Below are 10,838 nucleotides of genomic sequence, written 5' to 3'. Positions count from 1 at the left end.
TCATATAATTAATTAATATCTCAATCAGCCAAGAACAGGCAAAGACATAACAGTATTTCAGTGCATCCCTTGGGGGAACACTACACAGAGACAGCACAATTAATTTAGACAAGATCCATTTAGATAGCAAGTTAATTTTAATGGATAGAAGCTGAGACAGGAGCACCAATTTTTTGGAAAACTATGAGAAAGTCAAATTTCCTTTCCCCTTTACCTGTTGCCTACCTCCATCGAACACGTTTTTGTTTGGAGGCAAAAATCCAGCTGGAACTCAACCTGACAATTAATATAAGGGACAACAAAAAAAGTTTCTATAAATACATCAACAAAAAGAGAGTGACAGAGAATGTCCATCCCTTACTGGATGCGGGGGGAAACCTTGCAACCAAGGACGAGGAGAAGGCTGAGATACTTAATGCCTTCTTTGCCTCTGTCTTTAATAGTCAGACCAGCTACCCCCAGGGTGTTCAGCTTCTTGGGCTGGAAGATAAGAATGGAGAACAGAACAACTCCCCTGTAATCCAGGAGGAAGTAGTTAATGATTTGCTTATGCACCTGGACACGCAAAAGTCTATGGGGCCGGACGGGATTCACCCAAAAGTTCTCAGGGAGCTGGCAGGAAAGCTCACCAAGGCTCTCTCCATTATCTATCAACAATCCTGGTCAACAGGAGAAGTGCCGGATGACTGGAGGGTGGCCAATGTGACGCCCATCTACAAGAAGGGCTGGAAGGAGGATCCCGGAAACTACAGGCCTGTCAGCCTGACCTCGGTACCGGGAAAGATCATGGAGAGGATCATCCTGAGTGAGCTCTCAAGGCAAGTGCAGGGCAGCCAAGGGATCAGGGCCAGCCAGCATGGGTTTAGGAAAGGGAGGTCCTGCCTGACCAACTTGATCTCTTTCTATGACCATGTGACCCGCTTTCTCGATGAGGGGAAGGCTGTGGATGTTGTCTACCTGGACTTTGGTAAGGCCTTCGACACCGTCCCCCACGGCATTCTCCTGGAGAAACTGGAGAATCATGGCACAGACAAGTGTACCCTCCGCTGGATAAAAAACTGGCTGGATGGCCGTGCCCAGGGAGTTGTGATTAATGGAGCAAAATCTGGTTGGCGGCCGGTCATCAGTGGTGTCCCTCAGGGCTCAGTTTTGGGGCCAGTCGTGTTCAATATCTTTATTGATGATCTAGACAAGGGGATCGAATGCACCCTCAGTAAGTTTGCGGATGACACCAAACTAGGTGGGAGTGTTGATCTGCTTGAGGGTAGGAAGGCTCTACAGAGGGATCTAGACAGGTTGGATTGATGGGCCAAGGCCAATGGGATGAGGTTTAATAAGGCCAAGTGCCGGGTCCTGCATTTCGGTCACAACAACCCCGGGCAACGCTACAGGCTTGGGGCTGAGTGGCTGGAAAGCTGCCCGGCAGAAAAGGACCTGGGAGTGTTAGTGGACAGCCGGCTTAACATGAGCCAGCAGTGTGCCCAGGTGGCCAAGAAGGCCAACAGCATCCTGGCTTGTATCAGGAATAGCGTGGCCAGCAGGAGCAGGGAAGTCATCGTGCCTCTGTACTCGGCACTGGTGAGGCCTCACCTTGAGTACTGTGTTCAGTTCTGGGCCCCTCACTACAGGAAAGACATTGAAGTGCTGGAGCGTGTCCAGAGGAGAGCCACCAAGCTGGTGAGGGGTCTGGAGAACAAGTCCTATGAGGAGAGGCTGAGGGAACTGGGCATGTTTAGTTTGGAGAAGAGGAGGCTGAGGGGTGACCTCATTGCCCTCTACAACTACCTGAAAGGAAACTGTAGAGAGGCAGGGGTTGGCCTCTTCTCCCAAGGGAATAACGACAGGACCAGAGGAAATGGTATGAAGCTGCGGCAAGGGAGATTTAGATTAGATATTAGGAAGAATTACTTTGCTGAAAGAGTGGTCAGGCACTGGAACAACCTGCCCAGGGAGGTGGTGGAGTCACCATCCCTGGAGGTATTTAAGAAACGTGTAGACATGGCTCTTCAGGGCATGCTCTAGTGCCCAAGATTATTGGTTTGTGGTGGGGTGTTGTGTGTGGGGTTGTGGGTGTGGAGTTTAGTAGGTGGGTGCTTTTTTTTTTGTGTGTGTGTTTTTTGTTTTTTTTTTTTTTTATGTGGTTGGACTCGATGATTTCAGAGGTCCCTTCCAACCACTAAGATTCTGTGATTCTGTGATTCTGTGAAAGACATGCAGAAAGCCCAGCAAAACCTCTGTTGAATTTCTGCAGCTTTCTGGGGCGTTCGGGCCAGGTAAGAGTCGTGAGAAACTCCTTGGTGCTTTACTCGGTAAGGAAATTTGCTCATCGACACATTGAAGCTGTATGAAAGACGGAAATAACACAATATATAGCTTAACTATTTTAAAATTGGTTGTTTTATGTTTCGTCAGCATTAGGAATACAGCTTCCCAGAGCTAAGTCAGTTAATGAATTAGTTCTTTTTTTGCATGCCTTGCACTGATCTGACTGAAGGGGGGGGGCGGGGCGGGGAGGGAAGTGTCAAATAATCCTCATCCAATTTATAAGCAAACTAGGTTACTGTAAAGTTGTCCTTGTCACCGGGTGCCAAAGTGCAGCATGCAGTTCTCGCCTCCTTGTGGGTTGCCATCTGCCATTACATCTCCCTCTCCTTCCTCTCTCTCCCTGGTGGGGTAACGTTGGACCGTCAGGGGCTTTGGCAGGCGGTGGGGGAAAAAAAAAAAAAAAACAAAACAAAAAAAAACCAAAACACAACACTGTGAGTTTCCTACAGACCAGCGCAGTCTGCTTCTAATATAGTTTCAGTCTCTGCCTGCAGGAGACGAAGTTAAACAGACCCTGGGCCGCTCTGGGGCTCGATCCCCGGGTGGCTGTAAAAGCAGCACACCTGGGAGCCTCTGCTCAGCCCCGGAGATGGGATTTTTGCGGTGACCTCTTCTGCGTCCTCCCACGGCACAGCAGCAGTCAGCCACTACTACACCGCTTTGTGGCGAAGCAGGGCTTTTAAAGTTTGAATAATGCATCTTCAGGCGTTTAAAAACTGCTTCCAGTGTTTGTTTTCAACAACTGCGTCTCTTAACAGCTCATGGGAGGCTTTTCTGTGCAGTGTGAAACTCCGCCCTGGTTTGCACAGGTTGTTGTGCCCAAGCACAAATTGGGCTCCAGTCAAGGAGCATTTCGCTCAGAAATCATAAGGCAAAATGGGATCCACTAATTGCCGTGCGGCAACGACAAATAAGATACAGAGAAAATATCTGCTTTCTGCCTCAGCAGTTTACTTGCATCTCAGGCTGCTTTTGCAGCACACAATAAAATAAAATCCCAAGTGTTACTGACCAAGATCATGCATTCTCTGAAACACAGAGCAGATTTAAAAACTGGTTGCAGTTATAGCTGGCCCGAGCTATGGGGTTTATACGAGAGGATAATTCACTGACCATGAATAAAGAGCATGCCTCTGTTTGCCCAGGAAACCTCTCCTGTAGCCATTTCAAACTCTCTGTACATCCAGATGGGTATTTGCATTCCTGGCTTTTTAGGAAAATGAAGCAGGACACGGTGTAGACTTACTAGTTTATGAAGTGTTAGTTATAATTTACTTTTATGATTATGCAAGGCAGAGCTTGAGCCTTTTGGACAGGCTCTGTTCTGTGAAGACCACAACATTCACGTCAAATTTAAGGTCCGAGTATTGGGCAAAGGGAATGTTCAAGAGAGGCTCTTTTATACATGTGGTTCCATATCTGCCATCATTTCATTCTCGTATCACATTACAACATGGGGAAATGAAGCCTAATGAGATTTTTCGGCAACTCTTGCTATAACCTATATTTCATTCTATTTTAAGTCTGTAAAAATGTAAGTTTAAATGAAATAGCCATGTCTGGCTCTTTGGAGTTAAGTAGGCAATTAATAGAAACCAGTGCAATCGACGCGCCCTGACTCACGTTCCCTGAGGCGAAGAGCTGCTGTGGCTCAGGATGCTCTGTTTTGCAGATTAGTTCTCTCACAGCACTGTCAGCAATCAAATGTTTGCACCTCAGCTGCTGCAATGCCAGAGCAGACCCATCACTGTAAGTTCATCTTCATCAGAGGTTTAAACCAGTATGCCCGCACCAGGCCATGAATATGTATTTTCTTCTTCCAGCTCCTCTACAGAAGTGTTATTCCCAGGCGCCAGGGCAAGGTTGGCATCTGGGGACAACAGGACTGGATGTGGCAGATCTTCTCTGTGGGTGCTGTGCAGCCGGTGGGTGCAGAACTGGGTGTTCATCCGTGGCGGGATGTTTCTCCAGGGACCTGCTCAGAATTTCTGGCAGAGTGGGGATTATCAAAGGAAGGGCAGGTTTTCCTCTGAAGCCCACTGAACAGCTGTCCGTCTTTTCCACACAAAAAGCACTTAGCCCCATCAGTGCACTGAAAGGGAATATTCTTGCATCACCCCTACCGCAAAAGTGGCTTATTTCACATGAGGTGTAAAAAGGTTTTATGCTAAGTTGAATTGACAATTATTTGCCATGATCTGCTGCAGCAGCCTTCTCCTTTCAGAGTCATTCATGCAGTTTTACCCTGGACAACATATATAGATCTATCCGTCGCACGGCCATAGGACTTCACACAAATCTGCCAGGCATTCAGCTCTAATACCCTTCACACGAGGTTATGGGATCAGTTTGTATCTGTTGCTTAATCAATGAGAAATAAAACTCCAGTCGCTGCCAAACTGCTGCTTCAGCTAATACAGGCTTGGTCTGCTTTGCCTGAGTATCCTAATTAATAATAATGAAATAATGTAAGTAGATCTGATATATTTAGAAGTCTTTTTTTCTTTTTTTTTCCTTTCACCAAAATGGGAACTCAGTAATGCCTGGAGTTTTATTCGTCACTGAATTACTCTTTAATTGGAACTGATTGCCTGAGCTGCTGTTTGTAACAGCAGCTGTCCCTCTACCCAGTTGAGGGAAAAAACCTTTAACATCACCACCAACAGGGCTGCAATGTTTGCTGTGACAGACTGTAGGATACTGAAATCCATCCCCGGGTAGAGACAGATTTAATATGCATCCTTTTGCCCGAGTGGGTTAGAAATACTGACTGACAGTGTCTCGCCTTCTCTAGACTGATAAAGATAATGGTTTGTGGTAGTAGCAGGCTGCAAGGGGATGGGCAGCAGCCTTACAAACACAATACCAAGTAACAAATACCAGTAATTTGCTGTGTATTCCCATTCCCTGTACCTCTGCCCCACGGAGGGCACTGAGCTGAGCTGCTGCCTGCTGCCAGAATCTCTGCCTGGGCTGTGAAAGATCAGTGGACCTTAGCACACAATAACAAGATTAACAGAGACAATTTGGGGAATCTGCTCCGAAACAGCTGGATTCCTGTCTCCTGAGGGCCTGAAGATTAAACGGCTACTGGAGAGGCAGAAACACTGGAGGTCTGCTGAGAAAGGCAAGCCTCCTTCCGCCTGCCCTGCGAGCAGCGGGTTCCAAATGAGCTTCCAGGAGGGGAAAGGGCTGCAGCGACACAGAGGGAAGGGCTCTTACAGAAACATTGCTTGGTGGCCGAAGGGAACAGATCGATCTCCCGATGAGCCAGCGGTGAAAGATCTTCGGTTGCTTTATGTTTGAAGCTATGCAAGAAGCTGTAATGCCTTATGACAAAAATTAATTACTCCGAGTAATACCCTTGACCGTTATAGTGTAGGAAACATATTTATTAGAATTTTCCTGTGTCGGTACATAGAGCATTTTTTCCTGCTGTCTTTCAGGGAAAAACCTCTCCGATGCGTAAAACGTGCATCTCTTAAAAAGACTGATAAAATCCTTTTAAATTGGTGGCTGAATTATACCCTCTGTAATGTGGTGTGCAAACGTTAGGACACTTTTCACGTGATTTCCAATCATGCTCATTGGAAATACTTTATTGAGGAAAGCCTGTTTTGTCCTGTGCAGAGGTCTGCTGTTCTGTTGCCAGCAGGATAAATGGAGAAGTAGCCGCTGCCCTCCAGCTTGGGTGAGGTCTGGATCTCAGTGCAAGCTTTGCAGGAAATACCAAAGATGGAGCAGTTGGAAAAAGCCCATACATTGCATACACACAGGTCAAAGATGATTTTCTTCCGGATTTTGTTTTTCACAGAACGCAATAGCAGAATGAGTCTCAGCCATGCACTCAAGCTTCCTCTGTATTTCTTCTCTATTGCTTCTGCATATGAAACTCCACTGAGTCATAAAAAACGCTGACAGTACTTTACTTCCTATTATTTCAGATTTTATTTTCCTCTTGCTCTTCTCCTAAAGGTTATGTAAGCTGCACAAACCAAACCGACCTGATGTGGAGAAAGGGCATTTGGCTGGAGGTTCCCTGCTTGGGTATGATCTGCTCAAACCAATGTTTCAGGCTCACGTAGAGGAAGCGGGCAGATAAAGAGCAGCCTGGAGAATCTCCCCAGTGTATGTTTCAGAAGGTTCAAACATGAACGAGTCCTTACTGCCATTCTGAGCTCTCATGTATGAAGAAACATGGCCAGCGCTAGGCAAAGGGAGCTGTTGCTGGTAAACTAGTGATGGCAAAATACCTGCAAACCACAAGCTTTGGACCTGGTGTAGGTGCTACCAGGGGAGGTGGAAGGAGGCCTCAGGCAGTAGCTACTGCTTGGGGAATAAAGGAACGGGGAGAGGATGAACACAGAAGCTGCTCTCTCTCTCCCCCCACCCCATACACTGCATTGGGATTACAATCCTCCCCCTTTTTCTCTTCCAGGAGTGTGCTGGCCAAGGCAGACTGTTGCCTCCCAGCCCTGAGGTGGTAAATTCAGCTTGGCCCATCCTGCTGGGAAACCTTGAGTTTGCTCTGTAAGGAAGGCTCCCGTTCACCTGGTAACATTTGATGGAATTGCCTTAAATTCCTCTAACTTCGCTTCTACGTACTTTCCCTGCACTTTTTCCCCCTTCTTTTTTGGCTCTTCTATGCTATTTTGGCTATAGCACGGCTCAGTTCTCTTTTTTCCTCCTAATCAGCTAAGTAGCTTTAATATCAAGTCTTCTTTGGGGCTGAATTAGGACTTTCCTGAACAGTAAGAAACCAAACAAAATTTGCAGTGCTGCTCCATTACCACAAAGTTCAAAGGTATTCATGGTTATATATAAAAGGAGAGGATTATATGTAAATCTTCAGTTAAGATGATTATGCATAGCTCAGGTAGCAGACACACCCGGAATTATGAGCAGTTCCAGTTCAAACAGTGTAAAAAATCTGTGCACCCATATAAAAGAACCATAAAAAAATATGGTCCAGGGCAACAAAAATTATTTTAGACCTGGAAAATAAATTGTACTACATGGGGAATGTGTAAGGTAAATTTTGTATTGTCTAGCATACTGAAAACTCAAGGGAGAAAAAATCAGGGTTTATAAATACTATCAAACCAACAGCATAAATGGAAGAAGGGAATTATTTAGTCTTAGAAAATAACAGGTCAAGAAGGTAGGGCCTCGAGCTAAGAACAGGAAAGCTTAGATTACAAAAATCTCTTCATGGAACAATTAGATATATACCTAAAAAAAAGTTGTGAAAGATGTGTTTTGATTTTTAAAAAGTTCCCTTTAGAGTAACTATTTCAGAGCAAACTGTTATTGAAAATCAGCTGCACGAGCACAGACCGGGACTTGCTTTTGGTTTACTGAATTTAAAAGGCAGCTAACCGGGAAATATCGCCGATGCCTGCGCCACCCTGTACCCACTGCATTACATCTTCTGCAAAGTAGGCATAAAATGCTAATACGCAGTCAGAATAAAATGCCATGGTCCTGGCTGCAGTGAGCTTCACACTTATTTTACTATGTTGTAAATTTCTGCATATGGCAATATCAAATCTGCTTCTCTTGCTGTAGAAATTTAAGTACAGTTTAAAGAAATCAGAAAAACGACGTCTTTGTCAGAAGGCAAGACTGTCCTTTAAACATGTGGGAAAGGACTGAGTGACTTCAGTTCTGACACTCCTATCTATTCTTTCAAGTACGTAATCCCTCTTCCCAGTAAAGTCAATAGGAATAATATTTTCCCCCTTCTGCACTTTGTATGGATCATATGCGAAAAGCATATGATGTGGTTTACTTTGGGGTTTTTTTCATGAATATCTGCAATGTAATCAGTAAAGTCAACAATACTCTGGAAATAGGATGTACAGTCTCGTCTAAATATCTTTACTCACCAACGGAATACAGAATTTGACTGGATTCCCATTTGTTAATTTGTTTTCTCCACATGGATAGCTCTGCCCTTCGCAACAGCACTTCAAACATCATGCATTTAAATGGTTACTCTGTTAGAGCTTATTCTGTTTTTCAGAAAGTAAGTAGTGGATATTCTTTCTTTAAAATAATATTTAAATGTGATTTTAAGATGAAAAACACGCTTCTTGTCATAGCACAATACTTTTAAGGCAGGTCAAGCTTCGAGTTCAAACTAATTGGCAATATTCCTTTCAAATTAGTTATGGGTTGTCACAGTCAAAATCTGTTTCTTTGTATTAGCACTACATTTTCCATCTCTTGAGTTCTCATAGAAACCTATGTAAATTTTGATGTCAGGGTTTTTCAGAAAACCTATAAAATACACATCTGAATAGGTCCGAAATGTGGACATAGTCTTAAACTATTTATCAGAAATAGAAAATAAAAAATGTAACATTAGGCCATTGTCTTTAAGTTAGCAATGCCAATTGCTCTAATTGGTCCCTTAAAAGTCTTGGAACTGGGAGTGATAACTTGATGAACTTAATTTGCTCCAGAAAACTCCCGAAGGCTTTCATATGTTTCTTATGCAAAAGAAATCAAACACTTGCAACTATTCCTATTGTGCTACATTTGTGAGAGATAAGTATATCTAGAATCCCTTCTGCTCTGGAAACATTTCTGGAGAGTGTATGGACACATAAAGTACCTGATACTGCACTTACTCCAAGTTTATGCTGATGTAAATAAAATCCTGGAGAATCTTCTCAGCATGAAGCCTGGCTAAATGAAACCTGGAGTAAAGCCTCAAGAAAGTCCTTCCTCCCATTTATCTTACTAGAACAATTCTCTTTTGACATTCAGTTCACGTTAGTCAGTGTATAGTTCAAATAATTTATTTCCTAATTGTGCCCGTTAAAAATCATCATGGCTTTACAACATTATATGAAAGACTAGAAGTTAATACGTATTTCAGTCACGTGTAGTTCAAAAGTAAGAATGTCCTAGGGACACTGTGGGCATCCATCAGATGAGTGAAGAAAGATAAACTATGGCATGTAACATTATCCACTTAAGTGCCGCTACCCAATCCGTAAACTAATGAGAATTCATTACAAAGATACCAGAGAAAAGCAGATTACCTTGGATTTATGGCAAGGTAAATCTGGTTTTGCTTATTGTCTGTTTGTTTGTTTGCTTTCAAAGTCCTTACAAATGAACAGCAATTATCTTCTTCATTGTGCTTTTATAGTTTTCCCCTCTCCATGAAGCTGAATCAAAAAGATTAGTTTTAGAAACCTGATTCAGATCCAATCCAGTCTATCAATCTTCTTTTTGAAACACCTGAGCTTGAAGCAGGGAAGCTTCATCCACGTTCTCACACAACCTTTAGCAAGCATCAACTGGTCATGCAGGAGAAGACTTTCAAGTGACCACTGATTATCTATTTCCTTTAACATGTATGATTTTTCTGGAAGTGTTTGGCACTGACCCTCTGAAAATTCTAAAGGAGGACTGGGAGAGACTGTGGCAGGGGGCACGTACGTCTGGGACAACCAGCAACAATAGTCTGGAGAAGGAGAGGAGGAGGAAAATGTATGGCGTCTAGAGAAGAGGTGCAAACAGGGATGAACTGAGAGTCCCTTGTGAGATGGCATGCAGTACTAGCACTTCTCAGAGCACCCAACCCCCCTGCACCAGTGTTTCTCAGACCACTTGTAAAATAACGAGTAAGTGGTTTCATAGTGAAAATTCTAACTCTCCACTTGATCAGATATTGGTGAAGTATGAAAAAACATATAATGTAATGATACAGGAGAAAGTGTGCAAGTGAAGAGCGGACACGTAAGGGAAGGTATTGCCATCTTTTTCCTGTCCCCTCAGGGCTCACATCTTTATCTTAATCATTATCACAAAAAATTAGTTTCTTTTGAGAGAGATTTGCTGAACTCTTATATGGATTGTTGTGGTGGCTCAGGCCAGGAAGAGGAGTGTGATGTCCTCTGAGGCTGGTCGCTAATGTGTTTCTATGGGAAACTGGGAGCCTACAGAGAACTTTTGAAGTCAGAAATCCTGACTACTGACCTCTGCGCTGGTAAGACATATGTGGGTCGTGTGTTCATACAGGAGCTCCCTGTTGGACAGGAGCTCCTTTCTCTTGTGAGTGTTCTAACACCTAGATGCTGAAAGGTGTCCATCAAGGTCTATCAGAGCAAACCTCATTTCAGTAATCCCTGCTGATGCACAGTTAGGACCTTTAAAGCAATGCTGTAAATTGCAGCAGTCTGGCAGCTGCTGTAAATTGCATCTAAGTTGGGCTGGATCAATGAGGTCCAAAGTCTCATCATATTCTGCCCCTACGCCAGGAAGAGGATCTAATGCTTGTTATTATTCTTCTGTCTTAAATAAAGATATCATGGCACAGAGAAATAGGACATTATCCTTTCTATGTAAAGCATGGACACCTTTACCCGCAGCACATTTATCCAGTCAGGTCTAAGCCTGTACACGTTCCCTGCTCGGTTATGACTGCAGTCAGTCCCCTCATCCCCACCCCCTACTGAGGTGTCCTGTTAAGCGAGAGGACAGCTCAGCAGCTTAAG

Source organism: Rissa tridactyla, chromosome 2 (genome assembly GCF_028500815.1).
Source record: "Rissa tridactyla isolate bRisTri1 chromosome 2, bRisTri1.patW.cur.20221130, whole genome shotgun sequence".
In the NCBI taxonomy this organism is placed as follows: domain Eukaryota; kingdom Metazoa; phylum Chordata; class Aves; order Charadriiformes; family Laridae; genus Rissa; species Rissa tridactyla.
The sequence above is the reverse complement of the archived record's forward strand: the minus strand, read 5'-3'. Positions refer to the sequence as shown.